We start from the raw sequence: 13289 nt of genomic DNA, 5'->3' as shown, positions 1-13289 counted from the left end.
AATTAATAAGTACAAAGATAGTTGAGACTAAGTCTCAACCGAGTACAAGAGTTTTGGTTAAAGGAAAAGAGAAGGAAGAAGACATAGATCTTGATGAGGAGATAATAATTTCAAATTGGGACATCTCAAATCTCAATCCTAATCAAATGCATGTTTTTGGAGAAATTCTTCAAAAGAAAGCCAAGCAACAGAGGCTAAAAGAAGAAAGGAACAAGGGATTCCAAATAATAGAAGATGCAAAGAATATCCTTGTAAATGCATTAAATATAGAGGTTGATACTTCTCAACCAATTTTGAACCAGTTAGTAGAGGTAGTCCAAAAATTCAATAATTATTTGAGTGGACAAGAGAAATTTTTGCAAAGAGCTGAGAAGAATTTTGAGAATAGAGTTTTGGAACTTATTGCTCAAAAAATTTCTACACATCAGGTAGAACTATCTACTATTCTAAGCTCACTGGAGACCTCTTGCAATAATGTGTCTTCTCTATTTGGTGAACATTCTGATATCTCAAATTTCACTAAGGAAATAAAAGATAAGCTATCAAAGATTGATGAAGATCTAAAGGCAAGTGCACAGTAGTTGCAACTTGAACTGAGCTACATCTCTACATATTACACCAAGATTAGATTCCTGACTGATATGCAGGTAGAATTGCTGAGAGAAGCAAGAATAAGAGCTACATTGATAGATATATATGGCATGATTCTCCCAAACATGGATGCATTGTAGAAACAAATTGCACATGCTAAAATTCTCATCCATGACAACAATTTCTCAATTGCAGACCACATGATAGAACAGTTAGCAAAATTGCAAATTGCATTGCACACATGCAAGGTGTTGCAAGAGAATTGGGACAAGATATTGGCAATAATTTTGAATGTACATTTAGATTTTTTTGTCACATTTTGGAAGTACTGTATAGTATATATAGCATACATCTTTGGCATTAATGTCAAAAAGGGGGAGAAGATGTCTATTGTAGAGATGTATATTGTGTAAAGGGGAGAAGATGTATAAAAAAGAGGAGAAAATGTATATATCAGATGTGAAAAGATGTATAGTATACTATATGGGGGAGCATTATATTATTATTCATTTATAGATACTCAGAGCTACATCTCTTACAAAACCAATTTTGAAAAATCTCAAAAATAGTATACTCTACCGAGTTAGAATCATAAGGTGATAAATAAAATATGTTCTTAAACATTTTGAATTCAGTTTTGACTGATAAGTGTTTTTGTCATTAATGCCAAAGGGGAAGATTGTTGACATTTTAGTCATGTTTTTATTAGTGACATACACTTATTCAAATTGTGAGTAACTACCAAGCACATTATACAATTAACAGTGTTAACCAAGAATTTTGGTATCTACCAAGTTCTATAGTTACTAAGGAGTCCAAGGGATAGTATTCAGTTTGTGCCAAGCAGTTACTACCAAGGTGTTGAGCAGTTCTATAAATTGAGCATCTCAGTGTATGCCAAGTTTATTAGTGCAAACTGAGTTGTGTAATGCTTACCAAGTTTGTAGTTGATGTGATGTGAGTCTAGTGTTAATTGAGCTACTCAATGTTAACCAAGTGACTCAGTTTATACCAAGCTTGTAATAATAGCATTGACTGAGCTATGCAATATGAATCAAGTGATTCAGTTTATATGTTGAGTTTCACAATATTCACTGAGTTAGCAGTGTAGATCAAGTTCAAGACTACTTGGAAGTGATCAATATGGATCGAGCTTCTACATCTATCGAGTGCATGATAATGCCAAGCATTGATAGTGGATGTCGAGTATCAAAACCTCACTGAGCCAATCTTTAGAACCTAAGTTCCTACAGTTGGGCCAACTTTGTGGTTTTTGTGTAAACTTGTATTGTGGCTGACTTTGTAATTTATAAATTGGATTGTTATATATGTAATGTATTGTTTCACATCTAATGAGTAAGATATGGAAGTAATATAATAAGTAGAGAAGAGTAGAAGAGTAAATTATAAAGGCTACATCAGTATAAGGATTAGTAAAGATTTATCTATCACAACAAGGTGATTACTATACTCAAAGGAATCTCATTCAGAAAACCAAGCTATAGATAAGAGATCATCTACTACTTCATTCTAATATCCTTTCACAAGGTAGACTTAATAGTCTTATGTAAATCTCTTTATGAGTGCATACTTCATTGTATGTTTGTAAATCCTTTTGCAAGGTGGACCTGGCAGTCCTTATTGCTCCTAATAGGGCAGATCATTAGAAGTGATCACTATAAGCCTTAATAGGCCAACTTTATACTACAATACTAAAGCTTGTGGGTATCATCCCCACCCCATTTTTACTTTCTATTCGAAAGGTTTTCGGGTCACCAAATTGTGTGTCAAAGTGTCATGAATGCTTTAATGTTTTCATTTTCTCATGCATGCAATTAGATTAGAATACACATGAAGGATTAATTACTAATTAAGAATTAAATTTTATAAGTTATTGATTCACCCCTCCCCTCTCAGTAACTTAGCCTATCATAATATTTCAAATAGATATTTGAATCAAAACACCAAAACCCTAAAACTAGGTTGGCTCCATATCAAGGTAGCAACTACAAAACCTACAAATTACATCAAGGTAACTATGGAGAAATGAAATTGACTGAGAGATAATTAGATTCAACACAAGAACACATTCAACCAAATACTCCCATCCTAGGTTTGCACAACAGGTTCATTATTAAACCAGGACTAGGGAGAAGGTGGATTTTAATAGGGTAGGAAAAATCAATCACAACACCAAAATATATGTCTCTTCTAAGACCAATAATCACAAGAACTTTTGTTCTTTCACTTCTTAATTTTCAAAACACAAAAATGGTTTGTATTGATAAGTTAAGGCCCATATCACCCTGCTTTCTCCCTCTCCTCATCATTAGGAGAGACTCTCCACTGACTTAGAGTCCAACTGAGACCATCCTCCTATATATGGCCACTTCTGTCCTATCCAAGGATGAGTAATGCCAACACAAACCTTATAGTTTCCCTCACAAATCAAAATGTAAAACATAAAAGGAAAACAATTAAGAAACCCATAACAATCCCATCCCTTACATGTTTCATCATACATATGAATACACGCACATGTAGAAGGCCTACTTAAGAAACTGGAAAAAATAACATGAAGACAAAAACTTGAAGGATTCCTACCTTCACAAATGGTTATAGAAATTGAAATTTTGAGAAGAGTTATTCTTTTTTCCTCCTTCAATCCTGGCTTTACTCTATCTAACTGTAGAGATTGGGTGAATACTCTACAGCCCTCAAATTTGCAACTAAATTGGCTCCTAACTCACCTACGCTAAATTGCAATAACTCTCGACTTGACTAAGGCCAACTTTATGGTGGAGTGTAAACTTGTCAAACTCATGGTGAAGTTAAAATTTGTGCACTAAAGGAAAAATGGAATATTTGGGTGGTCATAAAAGTCAACAAAAGGGCTAGAGGGGTGGAAAATGCTCCCAACCCATACACATACCCCCTAGGCACTTGGTTTTCATTAATTTTGGCCTCTAGGATCATTTTATGACCTATTAATTTGGCTTGAAATATTTAAATTTCTAAAAACCCTAGGAATGCAATCTTACCACTAAACCCTAATTAGGGTTATTAATCCTAGTTATCAACTAATTAGTCTTAGGTTACTAACCTAGTACATCTCAAATTATTAGGTTACTTCGCTAACCCTAATTATCATGTTAATAAACATATATGAATTATGAGTGTAAAGTGACACTATAAGATCACTGTTACAAAACATTAAACACTTTATGATTATAGAATGATACACAAATTCATATTACGATACAAATAAAATACAAAACAATGGAGTATGCATCTTTCATTAGACTTAACCCTAGGTTTCACAAACTATACATAGTGCTAATTCTCCATTAGATTTTCTAGCTAATAATCCTACACACTAAATTTACACATTAGTAGCCCAAGAGAAATCACATGTATATAGTTAAAACTCATCTGGATAATCACATTAATCAAAATATCAATCTTTCATATAAATAAATATTATCTCATTTCTACTCATATATTCAACTATTAAAAATTGCATAACTAAGGCATTAATCATATTCCTAATCCTACATTCATTTACTATACTACATCATAAATATGCATGCTCATAAAACATTAAATAACATTTTTAAGCATCTTAAAGTAAAGCATCACATGACATAAAATAACATAATAATGTCTAGTCCATCAGAAAATGTCTCAACATATCGAATCATAATGTATCAAAATAAAAATGTATCAGAGGCGCTATGATGGATCGAGGCAAGGCCTCCCATAATGATCCATCGGTCACTCTTGTTTACATAAGATACTAGTGTAGTTGCCTCATCCTCATTAGAATTACCCTTCATTGCAACATACACCACTTCATCATCATGGTCATCAGATCCATCTTTGGTTTCCTCTTCAAAAATGTAGCAAGAGTTCTTGCCTTTATCTTAGCAATCATTGATGTCCTCATCTATTTAACTTTTGTATTTAGCTCCACTTCTATTGTTCTTCTCTAGACATATAGCAACAATATGACCAGCCTCATTAAAATTAAAATACATGATAGGCAACTTACCTTTGAATTTTCCCTTGCCTCTCTGAATCTCCTTGCTAGTCATGCTTCAAGTTTTTCTACATCTTCCTCATCTATATCACTTTCACTAGAAACATATTTGACCTTTTTCTTCTCTTTAGGTTCTTTTAATGATAGTTTAGCTTTGAAAGTAGATTCAACATTCCCATATTTGAAATTATCAAAATTAGAGAGTTAAAAGAAAATGAGTCTACCTATCAATCCTTCAAGGGTTATATCATTACCAAATGTGAACCTTAGTTATTGTATGGCATAGACTCTAATAGCATAGATGGGCAACATGGGTCTTAGTACTTTGATGATCATAGTCTCATCTTCAATCTTACTAGTTGCTCCTCTAATAACATTGACTACTTTTCCTTTGGCATAATATTGAACTATATTCTCACCTTCTTACATCATCACATCATCAAACTTACCTATAAGACTTTTAGATTTGAATCTTAGTACTTTTTTGTCTCCTTCATAGATCTTTTCTATAGCATCCCACATCTTCTTCGCAATCTCGCATTCCTTGATGTCATCAAACTTGGTGGAGCTTAGGGTAGATGCAATCTCCAACATTTCCTAATCATGTTCTTTCTTCTTCTTTCAATCCTTGTTAGTTAGGGCTCTAGTAGGGTCAACATGCTCAATGATGATAGTATATTGTGCATGGTCTCCAAGACCTCCTAGGTGTAGCTTCATCAAGCTTTGCCATGCAAAAAGGTTCTCCTTGTTGAGCTTGGGTACCTTTCTTTTGGACATCTTGATCTTTTTCTTCTAGTACCATCAAACTAGTCCTCTTAAGCACTATGGCAATCTGATACTAATTGCTAGAATTCTATAGAATAACTGAGAGTGAGGGTAAATCAGTTATCCAAAGTCTAGATGTAAAAATAAAACTTTTCAATGCTTAGTGGACCCATATCCATAAAACCTTATCATGCATGCATCCATTAGATCATACAATACCTAAACTTTGTAGGTTACTATCCTAGGTCAATTTTTTTTTGCAGAAGTATAAACATGAAACAACATAAAAACATTAACACAATTTGACACAAAGATTTTACATGGAAACCCAATTTGGGTAAAACTACTAGTAACATGCTACTAATTCTCACTCTTCTAAAGTGATGGCTTGTAAAAGGTCAACACTGTTAAAAGTTACAATACACACTATTAAATGTCACCTGGCTGAAGGATTTCAATCTCTTTGTAAGGAGTGAGACTTGTTAGAGAACTTTAGACCATTCCATTAGAATGTCACCTAGTTAAAGGATTTACAAATGATTTTTAGGTCAACCTTAATCCAAAGGATTTACCCTAAATTGATACACTAATTAGAAAGTAACAATAAGGCTTGATCTGATAATAAATTACAACTCACTTGTAGATTACAAATCTTTCTTTTAGTCCTCCACTCTTCTTGGCATTTGCACACTTCAACTCTGATAGCTTGTTTACCCTTTAAGCATTCATACTCTTAAGCCTTTTTTCTTTGCATGCCAATTGCAGTCACTTTTGTTTGACCAATAAATGAAGCAATACCCTAGACTCTTTGTCTTCCTTAGTTTCTCGCACATGACAACCTTTTCCTATGACCAACTATCTTTCTAAATAGATAATTAAGATCTTTTATCACTTAACCACAATCATCCATTCTAAGGTTAAGTAGGATAAAATGAGTCTACCCACTTTTCCATTTGGTTCCTCTAGAAACTTCTTCTAAAATATTCCTTAAATTTGTCTTAGAATGGTTTACCTTGAATCCTATGCCATCATCTCATCACAGTTATCTTTCACACACTTAACAAAATTCAAAAAAACAAAATAGTTGGCTTAGATTCATCAAATCTTTGATTTAACACATTTATAGGTACTCAGCATCAATATGATGTCACTTAGCATCTATATTATTTTTTCACTTAGCCAACACTAGTTCACTTGAATGCTCAACTCCAATTAAAATTTACTTAGCTTATATTGACAATTACTTGACTTACTATTTTTTAATCTTTGCTTGACATCTCTTGATTTTCACATGGTTTCCACTAATATTTGCTTAGCTTGCACTAACTATTCAACAAGGACTAGCACACACTTTTCTTACTTGATCTTCATCCATTTTTAACTTGAGTAATCTTTCATTTCAGACCTTAAGTAGGTAAGCAATACACTATAGTATCAATTTCTTACTTGGTCTTAGTGCTTCTTTTACATACCAGATAACTCAACCTTTCTCTAGGTGCTATTTTTATCTAATTTTTTCAAATCCTCTTCATAATAATGTTGGACTTGTTGTTTGGTGGATTTAGCCCAAGGATTTGGTAAACAACATTAATTCTTGGTGTCTTGTGTTCTCTTCTGTGCAATTCAATATTTTCGGATATTGTTTATATTTGTATATAATTGTTATTTCTGTATGTGGTTTAATCCTAACAAAAACTTCGTAGGAAAACCTTAGGTGGATCTACATTAGGAAGTGCTTTGAATGCATAAAGCAAAGGTAGAATGATTCAGAGAGGAAGTAGTTCTAGGAATTGTGGGAAATCAAGAGGAAAATTAAGGGGGGCGAGGTCTCAACTAAGAAGACCAATACATTTTTGGTACTATGGGAAGCTGGGGCATAAGAACAAAGAATGTTGGATTCAAAAGAACAATGAAGGAGATAAAATAGAAGAGAACAAGGAGGCAAATGTGGTAAGTAAAAAATTCAAAGAGGATTCTTTGCTTCTTTCTTTAGAAAGTGTTGATGATTCTTGGGTTTTAGATTATGGGGCTTCATTTCATGCTACTCCCCATAGAGGTTATTTTATTGATTATGTCCAAGTTGATTTTGGGGATAATGACCCCTATCAAATTGTTGGGAAGGGAAAAGTTAAGATTAAGTTGTAGAATGGGAATCAATGGCTACTACATGAGGTAAGACATGTTCCAAGGCTGAATATGAATTTAATTTTAGCAAGGTAACTAGGTGTTGAGGAATGCACAGTTACTTTTATTCATACAAATTGTAAGTTTACAAAATGTTCCCTTGTAGTAGAAAAAAGTGTGAAATTAGGCACCTTATATTTTTGTACATGTCATAATTTTCCTTCTACTTTAATTATTTTAGAGAAAATTGAATGTTTAGGAATAGTTGTTGTAGTTGATTAGGGAGCACAAATAGTTTTTGTAGATTTTGATACAGTGCTATGACATAATAGACTTGGAACATAAGTGAGAAAGGTATGAAATTAATTCATTCAAAGAAAGTTTTACCATGTTTAAAATGTGTTAATATGGATTTTTGTGAAATTTTTGTATGGAAAACAAAAGAGAGTGAGTTTTGTGAAGAGTGGGAAGGAAAAGAAAAATGAGAAATTAGAAATTGTGCATACAGATGTATGGGAACCAGCTTAGGTATCTTCCTTTGGTGGATCTCATTATTATTTTATATTTATTGATGATGCAACTAGAAAAGTATGAGTTTATTTCCTTACACATAGATATGATGTATTTTAAACTTTTAAGAAATGAAAATGCTTGGATGAAAATGAGACTGGTAAAAGATTAAAATGTCTTAGATCTGATGATGGCAGTGAGTATTGTAGTTATGAATTTGAAGATTACTAATCCACTAATGGTGTTCATATACATAAAATAATTCCAAGAACTCCACAATAAAATGGAGTGGTTAAATGTATGAACAAGACAATAGTGGAGTGTGCAAGGAGCATTAGGTTGCATGTTGGGCTTCCCTTAAACATGTGGGATGAGGCTATCAATATCATTATATATTTGATCAATAGAGGTCCCTCTACTCCTTTAGATTTTGGTATTCAAGAGGAAGCATGGACCGGTAAGAAGGTGAGTTACTCTTTTCTCAAAACCTTTAGTTGTGAAGAATTTGCACATATAGATTCTAAAAATAGAACCAAGTTGGAAGCTAAGTCAAAGAAATGTGTATTTTTTGGATATGGCATTGATGAATTTGGTTATAAGACTTGGAATTTTGAAAATTATAAAATTTTAAAAAGCATGGATGTCATATTCAATGAGAAAGTATTGTACAAAGTGTTGGAAACTACAATTAGAAAAATTGTTGTATTGTCATTGATGTCAATTCTACTAATGAGAAATGTTGCTATCTGATCTAAATGTCATATCTATTTGATTTATGAAGAGGATTTGAGAAGTTTCTCATAACAAAATAACTTAGAGGAAAGGTTGAGTTATGAAAAGGAAGCTCTAATAGACATTTGATTAGTTAGACTTTGACAAGACAAAGTGATTTTCATGTTAATAATGGAGAAGATGGTAATGTTCAAGAATTGATAATGTAAGCCAAGATAAATCACTTATGTAAGACTTGCCCAAGAAATAGAGTAAAAGATCAAGGAATATTGAAGTCTATGCTGAGTGATGCTAGTGTCAACCGAGCCATAGTAAGTGATGAGCAAATTTAATATTGACCAAACATTGGCATTGACAAAATGATAGTGTCGATATCAAGCTAGAAGCTTTATAGCTACCAAGAATTTCAATGATGACCAAGTGTTAGAACTTGGTGTTGTCTAAAGAAAAACATTTTAATTATTTGTAGGAAATCATGATTTCCAACTGACTTAGTTAACTATTTGGGATATGGAAAACATGTTTAAAATAAGGATTGATGAGTTGGATCATTTAATTCCAAGAGAGGATTACTAAATGATCCAAGAGAAAAATTTGATGAGAAGTTTATAGAAAAGAAGAATGATGAATAAATACAATGAACCTAATGAATCAAATTGTGAACCCTAAGATCTATGGTGATTATGAGAAATGACAAAGGACTAGAATAATCTATTTAAGGAGAGACAAAGAAAAACTTTAGAGAGTGAATAAATGAGATATGTGAAGAAAAAAATATAACATAGAAGTTGTGTATGTTTCCAGTGAGATTGAACAAAGCTACTAAGGTTGATAAACAAAAGGCTTAAGTTTCATGTGAAGAGAAGGGTGAATGCTTGTAGGGTTTCCAAGAAAATCAAGGAAAAAAGTCACAAGGAAGGTTTATCAAGCTTTCAACATATGAACTAAATAGAGATTTGAAACTACAAAGTGAGTTGTAATCATGATGTTCAAAACTTATTGTTTTCTTTCTAATCATTGTAAATAGTTTGTATTGAAATCCTTTTAATCAAAGGTTGACCTAACAATCATTAAGGACTCAATAGTTTGTGTAAATCCTTTAATTGGGTGACATTCTAATGGAATTTTCTAAAGTCCTGTGATAAGGCCACTCCTAACAAGGTGATTAAATCCTTTAACCAGGTCACATTTAATAGTGTGTATTGTAACCTTTAACAGGTTTGGCTCCTAATAGGGCTCACTTAAAAAAAGTGAAAATGTGGTAACATGTTGCTACTAATTTTTTCCAAATTGGGTTTCCACATTAAATCCTAGTGTCAAATTTGAGTTGAATATTTTATGGTGTTTTACATTTCAAATTTTTGCATTCAACAAGTCTATTATATTAGAACAATGAACTACTAGTTAATATTGTTATTTGTATTATAGTATAGACTGAGCAATAGGATAATTAAGATAGAAAATAGTTCAAGTGTTTTGTTTGTTCAATTGGTACATATCGACCTTGAGAAATTGATTCACCTCACTCTTAGTTATTCTACACATTCTAACAATTGGTATCTAAGAACTAGTTCTTATAAAGAGAAGTTTGAACATACTCAAAGCTAAAGATCATAACTCACAAAAAGAAGGTACCAAAGATGAACACTAAGAACTTTCCTACATGAAAAATGTTGATGGGGGTACATATATCCAATAATGGTGATGCTGCAATAACCTTTGTGAACAATGAATATGTGAAGATAATAATTATTCCTTTAACTGCTCAAAAACTAAAAGAAAAGAAAGAACATAATTCAACAATGTTGGAGATTGTTTTAGCACTAAGCTTATGCTGAGTTCAATGACATAAAAGGTTGTTACACTACAAAAAAAAATGTTGAAAAAATTGAAGAACATATATGGAGCATATGGCAATGTATTACGAGCCAGACCAAAGAGAGAGGATTCCTAAAACTAAAGAACCCTGACAATGTTATGTGTAAACAATGTAAATTGAGAAAAATGACAAAGTCTAGTTTCAAGAGAAAAAAATACACATCCAATGTTATTTTGGAATTGGTTCATACTGACCTATGTGAACCTATTGATGTTCAAAGCTATTTTGGAGATAAGTGTTTCATTTTGTTTGTTGATGATTACTCTAGGATGATAACTGTGATGTTTCTCAAAGCTAAATCTGATGTTTATTAGTTATTTAAGTTGGTATTTGACAGAGTTTAAAAATAAATAGGGAATATTTTTAAGTGTTTAAGATCTAACATAGGTGGTGAATTCATTTCTAATGAGTTGAACACATTTTGCAATGACATAGGAATAAATAGACATATGTCATCACCAAGGACCCCTCCTCAGAATGGGATAGCTAAAAGGAGAAATAGATCAATAATGGACTATGCTAGAACATTGATGATGGAAAATAATGTATTACAAAAATATTGGAGATAAGATATTTGAATTTTTGTCTATACCTTGAGCAGAGTATAAGTCAAGAAAGTTACAAATGCTACACCTTTTGAACTATGGTATGGATATGCTCCTAATGTGAAATATTTCAAAATATTTAGAATAAAATAATACATATTTAAAGATAATAGGAATGGAAAACTTTATGCTAAGAGTGATGAAGGTATACTCCTAGGTTACTCCACTAAGAGTATATCTTAAAATTTTTTAAACTCTAACACTAACAAAGTTGTGAAAAGTGCAAATGTGAAAGTTGATGAATTTGCAAATAGAAAAATGATGTTGAATGTAATAAAGAACCTAAAGATTCCAATACATTAATATATGTCATTAATGATGTTCCCAACACTCCTCCTGAACAAGAAAACAAAGTAGTAGTTTCTCGGTAGACAGGGAATGCTAAAGTACAACAATCGATTATCGAGCAATAGGAAAAAGATGTTGAGTCATAGATAGATAATACTAATCATTGGGTAGACAATTTTGAGCATACAAAAAAAGAACCAAAACCTAAAAAAGGAAAGATAAAATGAGCCAGAGATTACTTTTCAAGATGAACCTGCTAAAGAATAGAGAAGGAAACCACCTATGATAGCTAAGTATGTAAGAAGACATCATAAACCTGAATAAATTATTGGAGATGCAAAATCTAGTGTTATGACAAGGAAGAGACTCAAAAGTGATACATACTTATTTTGTGAATTTGAGTCTAAATTACTGAAAGATGCTCTTGATAATGAAGATTGGATCTAGGAAAAGAATGAAGAAATTGAATAGATTGAGAAGAACAACACTTGGACACTAGTGCCTAGACCAAAGGACAAAAATGTAATTAGAACAAAGTGGTTTTAATGAATAAGATAAATGTAAAAGGTGAATTTACAAAGAACAAGGAAAGATTGGAATGCAAAGGATATGCTCAAGAAGGAGTTGACTATGGAGAAAAAATTTCTCCTATAGAAAGACTAGAAGGAGTTAGAACTCTACTTGAAAGCCTACAAGAATTTTAAGGTATATCAAATGGATTCCAAATCCACATTTTTGAATGATATACTTTAGGAAGAAGTGTACATAGAATAACCTGAAGGATTTGTGGACCAAAACAAGAAGAATATGGTATGTAAACTACACAAATATCTATATGGATTGAAATAAGCTCCAACAACAGGGTATGAAAGACTACACAATTACTTTGTGAAGATTGGTTTTGAAAGGAAAAATGATAACAATACTTTATACTAGTAGATTGGTAAGAACAATGAGGTACTACTATTTGAAATCTTTGTTAATGACATAATATTTTGAGGAAAAGAAGCATTATGAAAATCATTTGCTGATGAAATGAAGAAGGAATTTGAAATGTCAATGTTTGGTGAAATTAAATTATTTGTTGGCTTACAAGTATATCAAATGAAATCTAGTATTTTCATTACTCGGTCCAAATATATCAAAGAGATATTGATTTATATTTAGTGGAAGAATCAAGACCAGTAAATGCACCTATGTATGCATGAAATAAGTTATCCAAAAGTGATGGATCTATTGATGTGAACCAAACACAATATAGATCAATGATTTGAAAACTATAATATGTTGTTTATAGTAGACCTAATATTGCATTAGTTGTTGGGATAGTTGCTAGATATTTAGAAAATCTTAAGGAGAATCATATGATTGTGGTGAAAAGGATATTAAGATATCTAAAAGGTACATAGGACTATGAATTGTATTAGAAGAGGAGTGATAGATTTGAACTAAATGTATTCCCTAACTCTGATTAGGCATGAAATATTGATGACAAAAAAAGACCTAGTAGAGGTGCATTCTTTCTAGGAAAGAGATTAGTGTCATGCACAAGCAAGAAACAAAACTGTATTTCCCAATCAACAGCTAAGGCTGATTATCTCGTAGCTACAATGAATTATTCAAACATCACATGGATCAAGTAATTACTAAAAGGAATGTAGGAAGATATTATAGATCCAATGGTTATCTATTGTGATAACACAAGTGCTATCAACATATCATAGAATCCTATGATGCACATAATAATAAAGCACAT

This window comes from Cupressus sempervirens, chromosome 1 (genome assembly GCF_028749045.1).
Source record: "Cupressus sempervirens isolate cs-2001-9-10 chromosome 1, ASM2874904v1, whole genome shotgun sequence".
Taxonomy (NCBI): domain Eukaryota; kingdom Viridiplantae; phylum Streptophyta; class Pinopsida; order Cupressales; family Cupressaceae; genus Cupressus; species Cupressus sempervirens.
This window is presented reverse-complemented; position numbering follows the sequence as displayed.